Consider the following 19,117-nt stretch of genomic DNA (forward strand, 5'->3'; position numbering starts at 1 on the left):
TTCCTCAACTGGCGCTGAAACCACAAAGACTGTGGAGTGAAACCGTGCCACCATCCAGCTTTGTACTACCTTGTATAGAAGCAGTATACATTCCTCTTCACATCAGCTTTGTGATTCAGAAGTACGAAGTAGAGCCCTGCTGACCATTTCCAAGCAGCGCTTATCAGATTAAAATAATCTGTTCCCACTGGCAGAAACTGTATTATAAGGAAGACCCCTGTTGATCATCTCTCATTCTGCACTAAGCAAATGTGAGCAAAAAGGTAATACACCACTCCTTGCCAGAGAGAAGAGGAGAGGATTAGGAGAGGAAGGAGCTGGAAAAGGGCTTCTTTCAATCTATGTAGTATTTTGAGGCATAACCCCTAGAAGCTCATGCAGGAAAGTAACCAGATTCAAAATAAATGTTCTAAGAAGTGAACTATAGTGTGGAATGACCCATGTTTCACATAGGCCCTGGGGTGGCCCACAGATCAGTTTTGGAAAATAAACTAGAACCAAAGACCACAGAAGTGGGTCAGAGCAGGATGTGTGTTCTGAACCAGTTTGTCTGCTAAGACAATATTAAAACAAATCAGAATTTCTTAAGTCTCAAAATGACTGGATAAAACTGAAGAAAAATTCATAAATCTTCACCTATAACTGGGGATTTCAACACCCCCTTCCCCATATTACAAGACTATGATGCAGAAAATTAGCAAGGATTTAGAATAACCAAAAAACCTACACCACAAATCAACTGGATCTAGTTGAAATTTCTAGACTATCCTACTAGTAAAAGTAAAATACACATTTTTTTCAAGGTTACACAGAATAAGATAGACTCCCATCCTGGATCATAAAAGAAACTTTAAATTTCACAGAACTGAAATTATACATAGATTGTTACTTGCCCACAATAGAATTAAACTAAAAATCCATATTAGAAAGATAATGAAAATCTCTAAAACTTGGAAATGAACACACTTTTAAAAAGTCTGTGGATAAAGGAAAGAAGGAAGAGGAAAATTAAACTATATACTGAGTTGAATAAAAAATAAAAATCTATTAAGATATAGGTAAAGCAGCACTTAAAGGGAAATTTATGTAACTTCATGACTGTAAAAATACTGCATAATTCCAATAATCTAAGCTTCCACACCAAACACCTGAAAAGTAAAAGAAGCTCAAAGAAAGAAGGAAACAGAACAGAAATCCATGAAATTCTAAACTAAAAAGCAACAGAGAAAAAAAAAAAAAAAATCAGTAAACCCAAAGCTAATTCTTTAAAAAGATACATGAACCTAATAAACATCTAGCATCCCTGACGAAGCTCAAAAGAGAAGTCACAAATTACCACTATGAGGAATAAAAGAGGGAATATTAAAAACTACACAGACATTAAAAGGATAACAAAACACCGAAAACAACTTTACAGACCTAAGTTTGACAATTTACACAAAATAATATTTGGAAATCCCATACTACAAAAACTCACTCAAGATGAATTAGAGCATTTAATAGTCCTAAACCACTACAGCATTTTGAAATCACAGTTTCAAAACATTAGTTTTACTAATGAATTCTAATGAACATCTCAAGAAGAAGTGAAGTCAATTCTGCACATCTCTTCCAGGAAGTACTCATTTTTTGAGGTCAGCAATACCCTCACAGGACAATAAAATTTTTAAATGTTCATAGCTGCTCAATTCACTATAGCTCAATTCACTAGGTTGGTGGAACCAACCTAGATGCCCTTCAGTTGATGAATGGATAAAGAAACTGTGGCATATATATACAATGGAATATTACTCCGCCATGAAGAATGATAAAATTATGGCATTTGCAGGCAAATGGATGAAATTGGAGGATATCATGCTAAGTGAGATAAGCCAATCTCAAAAAACTAAAGGATGAATGATCTCGCTGATAAGCGGATGAGGACATATAAGGGGGGGTAGGAGGGGTTAGCATTAGGCTTAGGGTTAGGTTTAGGGTTAGGGATAAGGAGGGTGGTAAGAATGGAGGAAGGAAGGACTGTATAGAGGGAAAAGGGGTGGGAGGGGTGGGGGGAAGGGAAAAAATAACAGAATGAATCAAACAACATTGCCCTATGTAAATTTATGATTTTTAATTAAAATAAATAAATTAAAAAATTGTAAAACAACTATTTGTCAGTAAACCTCATGCTTCATGAACAGAGATACAAAAAATCTTCAACATATCTACAAATTAATACAGATCTTAGCACTCTTACTAAACATAATACTGAAAGTCCAAGACAATGCAATAAGGCAGGAAAAAGAAATAAACAGCATACAGAATAGAAAGGAATAATCAAAACTATTGCACTTTGCAGACAACATGATTGCCTATGTAGAAGTTCTCAGAACTATTGAGTTCAGCATAGTTACAGAAAAAAAGTCAACATAAGCCGTATTTCAATATGCTAGAAATGAACACCTGGAAAACAAAATCAAGAACACAATCCCATTTGCAATATTTTTAAAAATTAAAGTATCAGCATATGAATCTAATAATATGTAAACAGTGCATTCAAAACTACAAAATACTGGTGAAAGAAATCAAAGACCTAAATACAGAAATATTGTCTTTTACATTTTCTCTTAAAAGTTTTATAACTTTTTCACATTTAGATCTGAATCATTTTGAGATAATTTTGTATAAGGTATGAGGTTTATATACCTATACCAAAGGAGTCAAGTTACTCCATCATTTCTTGAAAGGCTGTCTCCACTGGCATTTCTTTTGCACTGTTGTCAAAAATTAGTTGGATAATACCAAATGCTGACAAGGACATGGAACAACAAGAACTGTTTCACCAGTGGTGTGAATGCAAAATGATAAAAGCCAAGCCACTTAGGCTGTCTCTTACAAAACTAAACATTCTGGTACAAACAAATTACTGTCCTGGTATTTACCCAGATGAGCGGAAAACTTACATCTATATAAAAACTTACACACAAATTTTCATAGCAGCTTAATTTTTTATGGTCCAAACCTGGAAGTAACCAAGATGTTCTTTAATAGGTGAATAGAAAAACTGTGCACATCCATACAATGGAATAAAACTTAGTGATTTAAAGGTATCAGGATCTGAAAATAGAGGAAGACTTAAGACACTCTAGCTAAAAAAAAAAAAACAAAAAAACAAAAAAAAAAAAACAAATAATATGAAAGGTTATATACTGTATAATCCTAACATGACATTCTCAGAAAGACAAAAGAAACTATGGAGATAGTTAAAAAAAAAAAAAAATCAGTGATTTGTAGGGGGTTGGGAGAGAAAGGGAAGAATGAGTAAGTGGTGCACAGGAGTTTCAGGACATTAAAACTATTCTGTATGATACTTTACTGGTGGTTTCCTCATATATCAAAACTCATAAGTAGTACAGCACAAAAAATAAACTTGGACTTTAGTTAATGATATGGTATCAAAGAGTTAATAGATATGACACCTGAAGTAAAGTCCTGAAAGGGGAAAAAAAAACCAACAGCTGGATTTCATCACAAAACTTTGTACAGTGAAGACTCAATCAAGAGAGCAAAAAGATAAGCTACAATCTGGCAGTTCTGTATTTGCAAATCACATGTATGACAAAGGAGTTATATCCAGACACATACACACACACATCTTTTTTTTAAACTCTTAAATAAGACAACAATCTATTCAGAAAATAAGTAAAAATTTAACAGAGATGCCAAAGTAGATATAAATGGCAAATAAACTTAAGCAAAAATGTTTATCATTAGCCATTAAGGAAATCCAAGTACAGATACCACTAGTTGAGCTAAAATAAAAACACTGATGATACAACAAGCTGGTGGAAGTGTACAGAAACTAGATCTCTCATTCACAAACATGTAAAATGGCACAGTCACTCTGGAAAATATTTTGAAAGTCCTTCCTAAAGTTAAACACATTTATCATACAACCTAGTAATCTCACTCCTGGGTATTTCTTCTGGAGGAAAGAAAATTCAGGTTCATACAAAAACCTGCATTTACATGTTCACTGCAATCTTATTTGTTAATACTTCAAAGCTGGAAACAAACCAAACATATTTTAATGGGAAAATGATGAGTAAACTGTGGTTCATTCAAGAACTGGCACATTAGTCAATAAAAAGGGATAAGCTACTACTGCCCCCCAACTTAAGATGGATCTCACTATGCTACATAAAAAAGCCAATATCAAAAGGTTACATCCTGTATAATTCTGTTCATATACTATTCTTAAATGACAAAATTAAAGTGATTGACAATGAGTTAGTGGTATAATGACTTAGGGCTGAAGTGAAGGTGTTACTATAAAGGTAACACGTGAGAGTTTCTTAGAAGTGATGAATAGTTTTGAACTTTATGGTAATGTTTATAAGAATCTATACACATGATCAAGCCTAATAGAGGTATTCACTTCTACAGGTGAGAGGAGAACGCAAACCAAGGCTATACTTTGTGATTTAGTTCACAGTATTGTACTAATATCAATTCTGGGATTTCAGTAATTGTAGCATAGTTACATAAAATGTAACAGGAGAACTGTTTTTACAAATATAAATCTAAAATTTCAAAAAACTGTAAAAACAAAAAAAAACATACAATGGACCAATCTACAATATGTAGTTATAAAGAAGCATACTGTGCCAGACTTAGTAGCATACAACTATGATTCCAGCTACTCAGGAAGCTAAGGCAGACAGATTTCAACCTTGAAGGTATAACTTGTCAATATACAGGCAAGTAGTGTTATGGGGATGTGTCACACCATTGCTTCTTTGGAATCCAGGGGTCACATTAAAAGGACACAATTTCAAACAGTTTCCTTCCTTGGAAATAATTTCACTGCTTTGTAATTCAATTGTTTAACATTTAAATACCTCCCTACCATGACATATTTGATGTACACTACTGTAAAGTTTTTTTTTGTTTTTGTTTTTGTTTTTTAAAGGCTGGGGTTGTAGCTTAGTGGTAGAGCACTTGCCTAGCACACATGAGGCACTGGGTTCAATTCTTAGCACCACATCTAAATAATGGTCCATCAACAACAACAACAAAAAGAAATTCATAATTTTAAAAAGATGTACACTATTATAAAAAATAATGGGTCCCTGCCTTCAAAGTAAATATGATCATGCTGAAAAACAACAAAGAATACTCCACAATGAGAAAATTTTTACAAGTAAGGACTGAATCAAGAACATTATGAGACAGAGAAACTAAATGAAGCTTAATTTTTCAGGATTGTGAATAAGATGAAGCTGCTGTTGAGAAAAGGATTTTTACTTTGTGTTGTACATTATATAATTTTCAACAAATGTACAGTGACACATCTGAGTAAGTTTCACTGCTCCCAAATTCCCTGGGCATTCCCCACCTATTTGTAATTCCTTCCTCCCTCCCTGATGAACCCCTGGCAAATATTTTTCAAGTTGCTAAATTGTGCTAAAAAGATGTGCAAAGCACTTTATCCATAATGTCTTGCTCATTGAGAAAAGTATAGTTATAATAGGTTTTGCACTTTTCTGGAAGCGATGTCTACATAATAGATGGAAGACTGCTTTTTTAACTATAAACTTGAAACTTTGAAATTTATTCATTATTTCTGATAATCACTAATACTCATACCTATCTTGGTGTCAGTCACAAATGATACATCTGTACAAGTTTATACTTGCAGCTATTATATTCATGATGATGTGTATATACACGTTTTTATTCTTATTTTCTAGTATTGTGCCTAAGAATTTGCATATTCACATGCAAAATACATAATAAATTCATTGTTTTCTAAGAACCATTGTGCCTAACATTCTTCTCATGTCTCTTCTCAATTACTTAGAATATTATACTGATTTTAATTAGGATACTATTATTTCAGAAAACAAAGGGTAACAAAATATTTTCATATAAATATTAGGTCTGAAAAAAAATTAGGTCTGATGTACTTGAGAACCACTAAAAACAAAAAGTTACCAGAGAAGATCAGAATAATTCAAGAGATGTTTTAGAGAAAATCAAAGCAGGGAATAATGGGAATGGGGGGGGCAGAATCCAGAATATCTGAGCTGCTGGCTTAAGAAATTAGGTAATCAAAATGGATATCCAAATTAAGGAACATAAAAAAAGAAGAAAGTTGCCTTTACGACAAGTTTATACTAAAGTTCTAAGTCTGGTCAATATTTGAAAATATGAATTCGAAATAAATGTCTGAGCTAGAAATAAAGATCTAGCTTTGGAGTCAACAGCAAAGGTCTGAGATGAGAATATCAAAAAAGAGCATGCAGAAGGATAACATACTAATACTTTGGGGAAGATAAACATTTAGGAATGGACAAATGAAGAAATATTCATAAAGAAAGATATACATGAACTAGGAAAAAATATTGTCAAAGAAGCAGCTAGTTGAATTTTAGTAGTAGTAGTCAAAAGGATCTAACATACTAGCAAAAAACTTAGGATCTTTTTCCCTTTCAAACAGGAAATTAGAACGGACTTCAGTTGCAGACAAGTTTATTTGGGAATAGGAGGAACTGGAAGAAGGGTGATTAACTCAAATTACATACAGCATCATATTTGTTTAGCAAAGTAAAAGCAAATTAATCTGCTGAGAACAAGAGAGGCAGGGTTTTGGAAGAAGTAATGAAAATACAGACCAGAGGCAAATAAAATTAGAGTATGATGAGTTTAGGATTAATTTATAGTAGTGCCAATCTCCAAAGCTGCAGGTTTTTTCTGATAGTATTTGGAGATCAAAATTGTATTCTTAATCTAAAGTTGAGATTTAGAGGGCAAGTATGACAGAAAAATAAGGGAACACACAATAGAGTTAGGGTAGTAAGGAGAAAAAAGTGAACTTATAAATTAATAGTTTCTTAGACAAGTGACAGCAGGAGAGATCAAGAAATTAAAGTAATGACTTGGAAATGTGGTTGTACATGTTTTACTGTTTATTTAGGAATCTAATGTTCTTCCAGAAATATATAGACACAACACTAACACAGGCCAGTTAAAAAAAATCATGATGAAATGTCACTATACAACAGAGCACATACAGAAAAAAAACAGTAATACCAAATGCCAATACAATGTGGAAAAACATTGCTGGTGGGAAGGCAAAACACGGGGTACAGTCAGAATAGAAAACAGCAGTTGCTATACTATAAAACTAAACATACTTACTACAACTTAGCAACTGTACTCCTTGACGTTCATCCCCAAGAAATGAACACTGATATTCATGCAAAATATCTGTACACCACTATTCAAAATAGTTTAATTCATAATGACAAAAACTAGAAACAATTCAAATATCCTTCAGTGGATGAATGGTACATCTACACAAAGAAACACAACTCAACAGTAAAAAAGAACTAACTATTGATGTACGTAAGAAACTTGATCTCAAGGGCATATGCTTAGTAGAAAAGTCAATCTCAAAAGGTTACACACTTTATAATTTCTATACAACTTTCTTGAAACAAAACTATCGAGATTAAGAGAAAAGTGGTTGCCAGGGAATAGGGACAAGGTAGGGGAGGAGGAGTTGACTTACAGTAATAGAACCATTCTGCATCTTGACTGTGAGGGTTGTTAAATGAATATATGGGGTAAAAATACATAGAAGTATACACATACTCAATGAGTGTATGAAAAAGTGGGGACAAAAATGGAGTAAGTTGTATTAGCTAGTTAGCAGTGTCATATTGTCAATTTTCTAGTTTTGATATTGATGTTTTACTGTAATTGTTAGATGACAACATTGTGAGAAGCTGGGCAAAGTGTTATTTTTGCAACTTCTGAGTCTATCACTATTTCTAAATAATAAAAAGACTGATAGTCTTACAGATTACATTGCAGTTAAACTTCATGAAATTATTTGTCAAGTTCTGAGGTAGTATCAGAGAATACCTTCAGTTATTTGAAAAGGCTGACCAGTGGTCAATGATTTAATTATTCACACTTATGAAGTGCTCATGAGAATCCTGGTTTGAATATATCAAGGCTGCACTGAGAGAGAATGTGTGATATCTACACTTCTTTCCCCATACCTTAACCCATGCACTGTTCCTGGGTGTATCTTTTATAATAAACCAGAAATCAAAGTTCTCTGAACTCTTCTAGCCATTCACTGAACTTGAGAATGGTGTTTATAGCCAGTTGGTCAGAAGTACAGGTGATCTAGACTTGTGATTGGTGTCTAAAGGGGGGCAGTCTTTTGAACTCTTTAACTTCTGGATCAGACACTAATGACAGGCAGCATCAAAAGTGAATTGTAAGACACCACTTGGTGGGGGGGAAAAATACTCTCACACATTAGGTGTCAGATTGTTGTTGAGTAAAAACAGTTCGCACACATCAAAAATCTAGAAACACATAGGACGTGAAAAATATCAAATTTAGGGTATTAGTGTCTCAGCTATAGTTAAGGGTAAAGAAGGGTAAGGTAGTATGCTAACCCAATGTTTGTTAAGTAGCTTCCATAAATTCAGTCCGAAGTTATGTTTACATTTTTAAGCAAATGCTCAAACTGAGTTCCTTCTCAAGCTGTCTGAATGATTTAGAAAGACCTCTTCACTAGTAATATATATATTATACTGTATTTCTATATTATATATTATTACTCTTTGATTTAGAAATTTCGAGAGTAGAAATACAGACAAAAACACTCAGATACACAAAGATATATGCAGGAAGAAACTCAATGCAGTAATATGTTAGGAAGAGATGAGACAGGGCACAAACCAAATGTTTGACAACACACTACTGAATAAATTACACTTCATCTGTTCTACAGAATATTATGTGGCCATTAAGAAGGCCAGGGATATGGCTTAGTAGTAGTCCTCACCTAGTACATCCAAGGCCCTCAGTTCAATCCCCAGCACTGCAAAAAAAGGAGGAGGAGGAGGAGAAAACTGTAAAACTTAAAAAGCAGGCCACAGAATGAAAGGATTCAGAACAATGAACTTATCTGTACTTCAACTATGAATTCAGCAGAAAGAAGAGAAAGAATTTAAATAGCACTATTTTGCCTTTCCATTCAATCTAAAGTAAGAATATGTAAATTATTTTTCAGGCTACCAACTCATTTTCAAAAATATATTTACCAATTACTCAAGAGACCAGGTTGAGTGGGTGGTAATGGTTTCCTAAATTGTTCATGGAAAAAATATGAATTACTTGAAGGCAACAGAAAAACAGTAAATAACCAAGAGAGGAACTGATAAAAAACACAGGATACAAAGGTGACAAGAAATAGTAAGAATCGGTAAATTGGAATGTTTATAAATTTGCTGTAATACCTAAGCAACACCTAAATAATTTACTAACAATCTCTATAAAATTATACAACTATATAAATCACTGTATTTACATATATAAATATGCAAAATTGCATTAAAATCTTGCAAAGTCACATGGAATATACTTTATGAGCATTTACAGAATTTTGAAGAGGCTTTTTTGTTTATAGACTGTTATCATTATGTGTTGATATTGGGACCTAACTTTCAAAAATATGTCTTCTTCATAATATGATTAGTGGTTTTTTCCTTTAAAAAAATAAGAAGTATAAACTTATGTGAGAGATACACATCGATGTAAGAGCACAGAAGAATAATACACACCAAATTTAACTGTTTAACCTCTCCCAGGAAAAGACATGGGAATTGGGATGACGAGAGAGATGGGGGAGGACATGGCAGGGCATACAGTGGAATAAGGTAAAAAAATTTGAGGCCAAATTCTAAAAGGCAATACTAAGTTAAAAGGGTCTGTACACTGCCACAAATTCTTCATCTAGGATTTTATGAGTACTATTATCAAGGACATCAATGAAACATGTATCCTGATAATCTTCAATCTGCAAGGGATAATGTATCTCTAAATGAAAATCACCAAATGAGTATGTTCTCTGACTGGCCTAGAAGGAAACTGTATGTCCACATGTGTCAGTTTGCCAGAACTCAGGAAAGACAAACCTGTTTTACAGCCTTCAGTTAAACTCTTTCCCAAAAAAGCAGATCTCCACTCCCTGTTTTTACCACCCTGCTGCCCTATCCCATCCTAATAGTATAAAATTTGCTACCTCAGCTCAGACAGGAGAGTTTACTAACTACTTTCACATAATTACATTTGATTTCCAAAACAACTCTTAAGAAGCAAGCACCCCAGGTAGCAGTATTTCCATTTAACAGATAACCAAGATTTAGGGAAAATATTTGCCAAACAGTATGATATGAATCTGACAACAGTATTTGCAGCAGTAAATAATAATTATTGAGCAACTGCTATATGCCAAGCACTGTGCTAAGTGCTTTTAGCAGTCATTTCATTAAGTTATTGAAGTAACTGAGGCAGATTAAGGTCCATTTATAGATGGGGAAACGCTGAATAATCTATCTAAATAATCAAAGAAGATATAGTCACGACAGTCATGAGATGTGCCCCCTCTATTACAGAATACAATTAAGTAAATATAAACATGTAAGTAAGCTAAACTGGATACATGAACCAAGAAAAATGTTTGACAGAAAAAGATTTGCAAAGTTAAAATTGCTTTCTATGGTTTAGGGAAAAAGAATAGCCAATGGAATACAGAAAACTCAAATATCTATTTTTTTTAAATTATTTTTCCCCCTCAACTCAATCTGGATCCTAAAGATCACACTAATAGTTTACTGATCATTCTGGCATTTAAAAGAGAAATGTCTTTCAATAGTACACTTGTATCAAATGCATAATTCATATAAAGTCCAATTACTTTGTATTAAATGGTATCTTTCTGAAAAGTATGCTAAAAAAAGAAGTGTTTTATAAATTTAAGTTCAAAACTGTAGATATTAACTCTAATCATTTAAGTGCACTTGTCTCATAGAAGAATATATAGATAAATCTTTCCATAACTAACTACTAAGAAGTGATGGAGCTCAATTCAGAAAAGAATCGAACTCATCTAGCCTTGGCCCTTGCACCTGTTGTTAAGCCCTAATTATTCCTTAGTAGTAAAACTGGTAAGGATACATGCTTATTTTTTAAAACTATTCTCTTATTGGGAGGCAGGGTGCGCTCAGAGACAAAGGGTTGAGGAAAGAGAGAAGAGGAAAGATAATTAAGATAAGTGAGGAGGGAACTGTATGTCCAGCAGCTTACATGGGTTCTTATTAAATTTGACTCCTCTCATGCTCTTAACACCAAGGTGATTCAATCCTTTCCCTCAATTCTGTTAAATGGAGATATCATTAAGTTAATTTCCATTTCAAAAGGAATGTGCTTAAAAGTAAAATAGAAAAAAGAAAATGCAGTAAAAAGGAAAAAAGTTAAATTCCTTGAAAAATGGAAATGTGATTTGAGCAAAAACTATTTCTAGGCCTCAATATTTTTATATGAAAAATAAGCATAGAGTACATGTTATGACTTCATAGGTACCTTAAAGCACTAAAATTCCTACTACTAACTCTTAATACAAAGTAGTTCCAAAAAAAAAAAAAAAAGTAGTTTCAAAGATGAAAATTTTATTACATAGTAGGCAATGAAGAATTACATTCAGTATGGAAGATCAATTCTAATAAAATTCTTAGGATTATAGGAAAAAAACCTTGGATAATAGAAGACACCAGCATTATTAAATGTTCCAAGTATATTTATATACTGGGACATTTTCATACTTAAAAGTATATTAGGTCCCCATGGCCTTAGGTAATCCTAATTGTCATGCAAACACATATTTTGGAATACCCTAACAATATGTTAATCTGAAACTATTCTAATACACTCTCAATATTTCCAAAAATGTATTTCCATAATTTCTATTTCCAATGGTCAAAGAGATTTAGGATAAGATGTGTTGCAAACATAATTATACATTGCCTTTAAAGAAGAAATTATTTGTGCTTTTTATATTCTTCACAGGGGACATTAATACATTATATACATGATTTCTCAAATTTATTTAGGTAACAAAACCTTTTCTGAGGAATATCTATTAATCTCTCAATGTTTTAGGTGTTCACAGTTCAATTTAGTAGCAAACACGGGTCACTCAAATTAGAACACTGACGGATTTTTACAAAATCATTAAATATTTGAGATTTTAAAAACTATGAAATTATCAATAACTGAAGGGACAAAGACTTAAAATTAAAATCTCCAATAATCTACCAAACATTAAAATATTCTGTGAGGTTAGATATACTTTTATATTTGTAACTAAGAAAGTAATATAGTCAGTCACATAGAAGAAATAAGGCAGGAAAAATACTTCTCTCAACTGCCACCCTGCTCTTGCTAATGCAGAAATGATAGATAAAATGGAACTGAACCAAATGAATACATTGAAATCAGAATAGAAGATTTTCAAACATTTATTTTAAATAGGGTCGTCAAGTGAAAAAATAAATTGACAATTTCCTTCAAAAACAAAATGCCATTCAGTACCAAATTATTGCATAACTATCATTACATCAAAGGTCTTAAAGTAAAACTATTCTAGGGGCAGAATCTAGAAAATCAAAGTTCAATTTTCAGACTCAGTTGGAAGAGGAATCAACATTAAAACAGAATAATAAGCACTCTAAAACAGTGCTTAACTAGAGGCAACACAGTCTCATTCTTAATGTTTTCTAATACACAAGGCTTCATAAACAAACTGGTAAAATCAAACTCAAATGATAAAATGTGTCTTTTTTTTTAACTTAACATCAGCACCTCTATTCTCTACAGTAAAATTATCTTAATTTAACAAAGCTAGACCAACAGTTCTTAGGATTTCTAGTTTGAAAATGGCAGAGGAAGGATGGCCTCCCTCTTGAAAATTCTCAAAACTAGGAGAGAAGAATGAGACACAGAAACGTGAACATCATCTTCAAATAACCAGGAAACCTCTCTGATCACATTATATAAGAAGAGTTGCTAAATGCAGTGAAAATAATGGATGCTAAAAAATCTCAAGCCAGAGGGATAGCTGCAAGCTTCAAATTTAAAGACTATCATATCAGTTCACTTAAAGTACATGACAGTCAGAACAATAAACCCAGCAATCCCTGGCTTGGGTCATTTGAAGCTTTCACAGACCTCATTTGGTACCAATCAGAGATCCTTTTCCAAAGAAAAACAGGTACAAACTAATCAAGATAAATACTAGTAAAATCAGTATACTTCAAAGATTTAAAAAAAAATCCTTTGAGAATCTAGGCAAAAGCACTACTACATAAAAAGCAGAGGGAGTTATCAATGTTAAAAAAAAAAAAAATCAATGGAAAGTTATACCCCATGTATGTATAATATGTCAAAATCCATTCTACTGTCACGTATAACAAAAAAAATTTTTTAAAGGAAAAAAAAAAATCAGTGGAGGAATACCTAGAGTCCTCTGTAAAAGAAAGTACACCTCAAAATTTATGCCCAGTCTAACTATATAATTCAGTATAAAAACACCATTAAAATATTATTGAATATGCAAAAACTCAAGAAATGCTATTCCTATAAACTGCTTTAGGAAAATACTAGATGATAAAGTTCACCCATGCAACAAATAAGAAGCTATGACCAAAAAAAAGACAAGTTTTAAGCATAATCCATTTAACTATTGGTCTAAGATTTAAGAAAAGATATAGTTATGGCTGCATAATAGAATACAATTGTTACAATCACTGACAATGTTGTATAACCAACAAAAATTGAGGGAATAAATGGACTGAGATATGTGACATCTTTATACTGTACTGCTTTACACATTAAGTATACTTCTATTGTTATAACTTTATCTCAATACATTGGCTCTGAAACATAAAGAACTAAGCATAATGCCATAATACAGATCACTAACTACACCCACTAAAAAAAAGTCTCAAGTCAAAAAACAAAACATAACTACATAAGACTCCCTTACTCCAAAATCTGAAAGGATGAAAAACATGTAGAGACTATCCACATATTCAAAATGATGCTGGCATTACTCAGGCACAAGGATTTTGATAGAAGCATACTTTGGAACAATACATGGAAAAACCAATATGTCCACCAACAATGACCTGCTTAGATTAAAATTACTTTAAAAAAAAATTAGTGTTCTTAACTAGAACTCTATGTAGATTTTTAAAATGGGGCAACAACTGAATCACTACTAGTTCTCCCTTATTCACAGTTTTGTTTTTCATGGATATTACAATAAACCATAATCCTAACAGATTAAATAAAAAATTCCATAACAATTCATAAGTTTTAAGCTGTGCACCTCTCTAAACAGTATGATGAAATCTCACACAATTCTATTTCATCCCACTTGGGATGGAATCCAACATATCCACACAATTCATGCTACTGAAATTAGCTCAGTTATCACATCTACTGTCCTACTGTAATAACTGTTCTATTTTATTATTAAATTGTGTTAATTTCTCACTGTGCCTAATTTATAAATTAAACTATCATAAGTATGTAAAGAAAAAAGTTTACACACATAGTGTTACCCATGTTCCAAGGGCCTTGGAACATACCCATACAGATAAAGGAAAACGACTGTATAGCAGCAAACAGGCTAAAGTGAGGATTCCACCCAGTCTGCTGGAGTTCTGCTCCACAACTAACATGCTATTTAAAGTTTCTGTGCCTTGGCTTCCTCTTCTGTGACAAGGCAATAATGTTACCTACTTCTCAAGATTGTAATGAAGATTAATAATGCTGAAATGCTTATTAAATATATAAACATTTCTAGAACAGAAAAAGTATCGTGTTAAATATTATAGCTAAATGAGAAAAATCTTAACTCTAAAGAGTATAGTATGCTTACCATTTATGAAAAAATGTACATGTGCAAATTTAAAAATACAAACATTTATAAAATATCTGTGGAAGAATAGATAAAACCAGTAGTGGTTTCCCAGGAACAAACACTAGGCAGAAGTTGTTTCAAAATCAAAGAGATTTTCTTTACATTGCTGAATGTTGTACTAGAAGCACGCACTGACCAAAAGTGAGTACATAAACCTTTAAAAACCTCAAGGAGCACGCACATGTCTGTAATTGCACCTACTCAGGAAGCTGAGGCAGGAGAATTGCACCCAAAGAACCTAGAAAGGTGAAGGGAATCCACTTTTCCCTTCTGTACAATTATCTATGTAGCTATTACTCAAGTACCCAAGAGTGAACAGTATAAAGCAAGAGAAATAAAATGTGGTTGCTATTTTAGATTATAAACACTAAGATGACTACAACAAAGTATTTCCAACTTAAAAATGATTTTTTTCTCTTTTTGCGGGGCTGGAGATTGAACCCAGGATCTTGTGCTTGACGGGCAAGCACTCTACCAACTGAGTTATATCCCAAGCCCAAAAATGATTTTTAGTACTTTTAAACTACAAACAAGTCAATTACAAGTAATGCTTCATTTTTCACATATTACTAGGTCTGATTATATAATTTTTTCCATTATATTCTCTATATAAACTATCAAAAGTCTTTGAATGAAGACTTCTATGCTTACTGATTATCTACTATCTTGACAGTTTAGTTTTAAAATAACAATGTATTTTGAGTTTTAAAATTATAACATTTCAGTATTATGTTTAAGCACTCCAAAGCAAAATTATTCCTCATAAGATCAAAGAAATATTAGACAGCATGTTCAACTTAAAGAGTTAACAAGAAATTTCAACCATCAGAAGCTACTCTATATATTGAAAGGCAGCAGACATTTTTATAATTTAACACAATAAATACAATACTACAATTCCCAACTGCTATGCACTATCTACTATCTTCTAGACATAATGTTGCTATGGACTAAATTCCCTGTTATGGCTTATATTGAACTTAACACAATGTTATTTGAAATAGGGCCTTTAAGAAGAAGTGATGAAGGTGTGGTCTTCATGGGATTAGTGCCCTTATAAGAAAACAGAGAGGTTTTTCTGCCAAGTAAGGATACAATAGGAAGATAGCCAGCCATTCTGCAAGAGAGCCCTTACCAGAAAGGGAACTGGCTGACACTTTGATCCTGGACTTTCTCCCTTTAGAATTTTGAGAAATGTACTTTTTGTTTAAGCCACCCATCCGTGGTATTTTGTTATAGCAGTCCAAACATACTATGACAAATTCCAAAATATAATTCTCACATAGAAGCTTTGATATAAAAAATTCCATACCATAAATATGAAAATCATTTTAATTTGCCAGGAGCAAGCGATACATTATTTAACTCATACCAGATATTTTCCTTCTGTTTCTGTAACATTATTTAACATTAGATTTTTAGTTACTCTTGGAAGCAATTCACATATCATCAATCTGCACAGCTAGTTACACAAACTGGATAATGGTTACAGTCAGGAAAAAGATGTGCTAATTAGCAATTTTAAATTTTTATCACATGACTAAAATTTATGGATTATCAATTTTCAAAGAAATTGAATATAGTAAAATACAGGAAAACTTCAATTAAACAATTTCAACTTCCTTTGATAAAACAAAAATATTCACTATCTTCCATTTTTGTATTGATTATTGTAATAAAATATGTTTTAATTACCATACATATAAGAAAATGTTAAGCATAATTAAGGTTCAGTTGAGAAAAGGCCATCCAAGTATTTCATAATTTTGTATGCAGATAGACACTAAAGAATTATTCACAGAGCTAACTCTAGAAGAATTTTACAGCTGACTTTTAAAGCAAAATTTCTATATCACAAAAACCTTTCAACTAAAACATTTAATATCCATTTCTATGCAGTTAGTGCAGACTAAACTCCATCCCTTTTAAAATTAACAAGCTTTGGTAAAAGTATGTTTTAATCAAATCCCTTACAACCATATTTTCCTGAACAACAACAAAAATAAGTGGATTTTGTTTCTAATAGTTTCTAAACAATTTCAGCATCTAGTTCTCATAGACTATAATACTGCAATGTCTGGTTTGCACAATACCCTGGAGAAATATGTAAATAGAATTTTTCTCCTAAATTTTCTCTTTAAAAATATTTAAAATATTTTTTAAATATTGTACACAAATATGGAATTGTTTGAAATAGAATTATCAAAATTTTTTAGCGAAAATTTTTCAAGTTGTGTTTTCAAAATAGTGACTCCATTTTTTAAAAAAGTAATTATTCTAAGCCCCAAAACAATTCTTTTCATGCCTCACATGCAACCTAACAACAAATGCCACCTGACTTATGGTCAACCATTCACTGACCAGCATTTTATATCTAATCATCTTTAGGTCCTTAGTGCCCACCACAAGACCTGACAATGTTTCACATTTCCTTGGGCTTCAATACATTTTGTTCTTGACACAAATACTCATGTTCTGTATATATTACTATAAGCTATTATGTAACAGTAGGTGGGGAAATTTTTAAAAATACTGCAGCACTACCAGCCATTTAGTATGCTGAATTCCCACAGTTGCTTAGTGGGTGTTCTGAAACGAGGCCATATTTCTAGTATTAAGAATTTCAAATCGCTACGTCCAATGTACAGAAATAAATGTCTTCAAGATTAAATCATAAAACCTTATTTTAAACTGCCTAGTATATAAGCATCTCATTTCTATGAATTTCAAACTATAATTAACACATGGTAAATAAACCAATATTTGTTTCAGCAACAAAATAACTAGTTTTTCTACCTATCCTTAGATAGTTACAGAATTCAGGAGAGCACAATATTAAGATAAAATGCAATGTATTTGAAATGCAATGTAAATTTTGAATTCTATATCCCACATACATATAAACCAAAGCTGAATTAAACAATATACTTCAGGTTATTTCCCAGACACCACATAATTCTAACAAATAAGTAGTTATAAACTGTAACCGAATTTTCTCAGCCTTGGTGACCAGGAAATGCCAATAGAATAAAGCTCACTTTCTGTAACAAAAGCTGCAGCAACACCATTTTGCCATATCATTGTAACAGGTTTTCATACAACACTGACAAACACATTCAGTGACTCAATTTTACATGTTTCATAGCTAAGTAAACAAACACATGAATAAGCGTAAAACTATTACCTCTACAAATTGTAAGATAGTAATATTAAACTGTACCGATTTAGTTTCTTCAGATAATTGTTTCAATTTTGTTCAATAAATACTGATGCCTGTTTTACCTCATTAAGTAAATGTTTCCAATTTAAAAATAAAAAAGCTTTTAAGACATTAAAAGTGTTTAGCTGGTGAAGAGATACATGCCTGTAATCCCAGCTACTAGAGAGGCTGAGGTAGGAGGATCCCAACTTTGAGACAAATTAGCAAGACCCTGCCTCAAAATAAAATTTAAAAAGTCTGAAGATGTGGCTTAGTGGCATTACACCTGGATAACACGTGCAAGATCTAATATCAATACCAAAAAAAAAAAAAAAGTTTCAAATTGCATCATTTGGGATAGAAATCTTTCAGAAATACTTGTCTTTTGTCATCTTAACAAATATATCAATTAACCTGTTCTTCACGATCCTACTCATCATCATCACTGTATTAATCTATGTATAACATAAATGATGTCTTGAAATATTCTGTTTATCACAACATCAAATTGATGTAAACTATTCCTTAAAAAAAATGTCTTGCAACTGCTTTTTAAATTTGCCTTTGCTCTTAGTTTCAACTCTCTATGGCCTCCCAGAGTAATTCCAGTCCTTTTAACATTTGTTTACCAAACTTAAAAAATTATACATCGAGTTAAAAATAAAAAGGCAGAATTAAGGCCTGGGGGGCTCTAAGTGCAGGAAATGTATGTTTAAGTCCAAGAAACAGGATGGTATCTTTGGACTTTTTACTGGCATGTTGAGTTTGGTGCTCTAGACTATTAATTTAAAACTATTTTCTATTAGGAGCCTATAAGGTCTAAATACTGTATACTAGAGAAAGAATTTTTAAGAAGGCATACTCAATGCTCAACAGGAAGCTTACAGTTTAGCAAAACAGACAAACATTAAACACATCATGACAAAAATGCTCAGTGTTATAAAAGAAAGGTGCTATGTGACTCTAAAAGAGGAGAACCTTTCATCTGGTGATAGTCTATAATCTCAAAAACTCAGGAGGCTGGAGGATCAAAAGTTCAAGGATAGCCTTAGCAACTTAGCAAGACCCTGTTTCAAAATAAATTA

At 32.4% G+C, this 19,117-nt stretch overlaps 1 protein-coding gene across 12 annotated transcripts in view; it reads right to left on the bottom strand.

Annotated features, from left to right (window-relative positions):
• SHOC2 (SHOC2 leucine rich repeat scaffold protein) overlaps positions 1–19,117 on the bottom strand; it is an 89,530-nt gene that overhangs the window by 64,645 nt on the left and 5,768 nt on the right. The window contains exon 2 of one of the 12 annotated variants that reach the window (XM_079137184.1): positions 8,852–8,887. The exons of 10 other annotated variants lie outside the window; for them this stretch is intronic. The gene's annotated coding sequence lies outside the window, so the exon portion shown is untranslated. Of the gene's footprint in view, positions 1–8,851; positions 10,404–19,117 lie in introns of those variants that run through there. One more of the 12 variants, XM_079137186.1, reaches the window with a different exon arrangement.

The sequence above is a fragment of the Sciurus vulgaris genome, assembly GCF_902686455.1.
Source record: "Sciurus vulgaris genome assembly, chromosome: 4".
Taxonomy (NCBI): Eukaryota; Metazoa; Chordata; class Mammalia; order Rodentia; family Sciuridae; genus Sciurus; species Sciurus vulgaris.